Source organism: Cupressus sempervirens, chromosome 2 (assembly GCF_028749045.1).
Source record: "Cupressus sempervirens isolate cs-2001-9-10 chromosome 2, ASM2874904v1, whole genome shotgun sequence".
Taxonomy (NCBI): Eukaryota; Viridiplantae; Streptophyta; class Pinopsida; order Cupressales; family Cupressaceae; genus Cupressus; species Cupressus sempervirens.
The window spans coordinates 459189957-459193247 of record NC_143119.1 but is presented as its reverse complement, the minus strand read 5'-3'; the positions used below and the strand labels follow the sequence as shown (position 1 = coordinate 459193247).

At 30.4% G+C, this 3291-nt stretch overlaps 1 long non-coding RNA gene across 1 annotated transcript; it reads left to right on the top strand.

Annotated features, from left to right (window-relative positions):
- Nucleotides 1-1610: 1610 nt before the first annotated feature.
- LOC149573032 (uncharacterized) lies at nt 1611-2958 on the top strand. Its single transcript, XR_016359642.1, has 4 exons — nt 1611-1743; nt 1841-2113; nt 2206-2302; nt 2828-2958. It is a non-coding gene; the product is annotated as an uncharacterized LOC149573032 (long non-coding RNA).
- The last annotated feature ends 333 nt before the right edge of the window (nt 2959-3291 follow it).

The window sequence follows — 3291 nt, the reverse complement described above, 5'->3', positions numbered from 1 at the left end:
ACATAAGGTGATAATCATGACATGCTTGCTAACTGATATTTTATGTAGATACAAAAAAATTTCCTATCATGGGACTGGTATGTATAACATTTTAAAAAATTTCCTCCAATTAATATTGACTTAAATATAAAATCTAGTATTTTATTAATTTTTTTTGGGTAAGTCTATTACTTTCATTTTAGTGCTGATTGCTAAGAATTATCAATCTCTTTCACAAGGCGACATGGATACACCATAAGGAACATGCAAGGATGTACCAGCTCACACACCTTCTTTAGTGAAGGTAAACCTTAATTATTTTAATTGTAAAAATTATATAGAAAAAAATGTTGTATTATTATGTTCTTTTCTTTATGGCTTTGGAGTTATTTTGATGGAATTTTACTAATATTGATTTCACAACTTGATACTTATTGATAGGGAAAAGAAAAAATGATAGTAGATCAAATGTGAATGGGAACATGAGCATCATTTCTAGATGACATCTCCCATAGTGCTAACCCCATATTCATGGCCAATCAACTCTTACATAGATACAAAGATGAAATTATTAACATTATCCTCGAGAGAGACCTAATCGAGGAGACAGAGGCACTAAAAGAAGAATTGATACTTAGAGTCAATTATTTGAAGCTAAGAAATAATTAATCTTAAGCAATAATAGAAGTTCAATAGATATTTATATTTTATAGTATCTTATGTATCATGATCTAAAATATTATGTGTTCTTCTACAAGACTTTGTGACATCTGCGAGACTGTGTGGTCAACATGGTGAAGGTTGTAGCACACAACCTTCATGTAAGTAACACTTCATCTTTACAACATTACTGAAAATAAAAATATTATTACATCATTGAGTTTATTGAAGGTATATTCAGTTATGAATGAGTGCTATTCCATACTTGGCTCTTTGTTTGAACTAGTTAGATATATGCCAACTTAGTATATATATTTAATCCATGTATTCAACATTACTAAAAATTACACTATTATTACACTTTCTCTTTAATTAATATTTTTTTGTATTCCTATGAGAAGAAAGAATACAACACTTGTACACATTGTGAAATAATATGAGCAATAACAAAAGATTGTGACCGTACTAGTGCAACATTGTTTATTTTCATCAACATTATAACACTTAAAATTTATTTTCGGATGCTTCTAGCTAGTATCCCATTTGATCTTTATCCATTGCAAATGCCTGCTAAAAATGTATTATTTAGCTCATGATGAAGTGTGGATGCCTCCTTTGGTCATCACTCCAATACTTCCAAGTGCATTGTCCGCAACAAGGAGCTCGTAAACATCTTCAACTATTCCAAGTACAACTAGTAAGACCTTGTTTTGCTATATTTTGTAATGTGTTAATCATGCATTATTTTTTTTGTTGGGTGGATTTTATACTCGTGGACCTATTTTTTGCACTAATAGATAGACCTATAGTTGATAGAACATTACAGAGCAACTGAAGCTGAAACATTTCTTGGAGTAGCCCGTGTGACTAGTACTAGTTCATTTACGAGGACGTTGTTGTTGAACAAGAGAACTATGTTTCATTTAAAATTAAGAAGGCTTCTAGGTGCTTTAAAATTGTTATTATTTACATGTAATTGTATTTTATTTGTACATAACTCATTTTGGATTGATAATCGCATGATTTTTTTGTAGGAAATGATGCTTTATATTATCATCTTTTTCAAATGATATTGAAGTTATTTGGACCCACCATACGTAAAAGGTACATATTTCATATCACTGCTACAATATTTCACTTTTCTTCCATTTATTTTACTATATTAAAGTTATTGATGTAACTATTTTATTTTTTAAAAAAGGTAGAATGAACAGGGTCCTGAATTAAAAAATCAACTCATTACATCTTTTGAGGACCGTTTTGAAAAAACATTTTTGACACTGCCCTACTTCTCAAAAGAGCATCCAGACATATAAAGACTATGAGGGACCAATATAGAAGAGATCTAAAGGATAACCCAAAGTTTGACCATCCTCCTATGATTCCACGGATGAAGTGGAATGAAATAATAGAAGATTCAAAAGAAAAACGGCTATGTGATAAAACAAAAGAACTAGAAAAAGGGCAAAAGAAGGTATGTCATGATAGTATTAAGTAGAATGTAATCATGCATTAATTACTGATCTTTATAAATATATAATCTAACCTATTTCAAACTATCCATAGACTATAGGACACATCGGTGGCTACAAAAGCGAGACCAGAAAAGGTTGGCCAACAAAAACTTGGCTCTAGTGGTTATATGAATCTTCAGTCTCAACTTGTAAGTAGCAGCAATGGAATTTTATATATTTGTTTTTATATAATGTTGCAAAAAATTTTGTTTAATCAAATCATACATGAAAAACTAACAATATTTAGCAAAAAATAGATGGCACAAAATTCAATGTAGAGGCTACGGATGAAGATAAAAAAATTACCTTGAGGGAAGGCTATAAAGTCATGGCTGTACAACAATGCCAAGAATCTAAAAGCCATACTCAAGAATTTGGTGCACCAAATTAGACACAATTAAATTGGTCAAATGAAAAGTAAATCAAATTGAATAGTTGAGAAATTTCATTTTTTGTGTTAGTTTCCAACATAAGTTGACTGCATAACAATGCATATAACAGTTCACTATAGCCTTCATATCTTATCACAAAACTTGCATGTGATGAAGGCCATAATGTGCATCATAATGGTGAAGGTATTAATTTTCTATTGGAAATTAATTATGCAATTATGAATACAATTTAACATCTTCAATTGCAATTTGATGTGTAACCTTTTTTTGAATATTTTACAGCATGTTAAACATCATGGTGAAGGAGTGGAGCATGTTCCAAGTGTTCAACATGTTAAGGTGGTGGTAGGTCAAAATGTTATTGTACATGATGTGGCATTGTTAGGTAAGAAATATGCATGTTATGTAATATTGGTTAATTAAATACTTGTAACACTTAAAAAGATTAAAAAGAGTATGCCAATTTAACCCATTTACTTGTTATTGCAATAGAGCCCGTTTAGTGCAACAAGCTCTTGCTCCTCAAAATAGGATGAGACATCATAATTTGACATTATATGTGCCACAAGAGGAGGAGAATAAGGAACATATTGATGCTTCTATCAACCTTTACCTTAAGAGAGCTAAGAAAACCAAAAAGAAGAAATTATTTTTAAAAAATGCTCTTTGATTGAATGTTATAGTTCATAAATGGATGAATGAAGGAAGTATGTAATTTGATGATAATGGGGAGTTTGGATTGATGT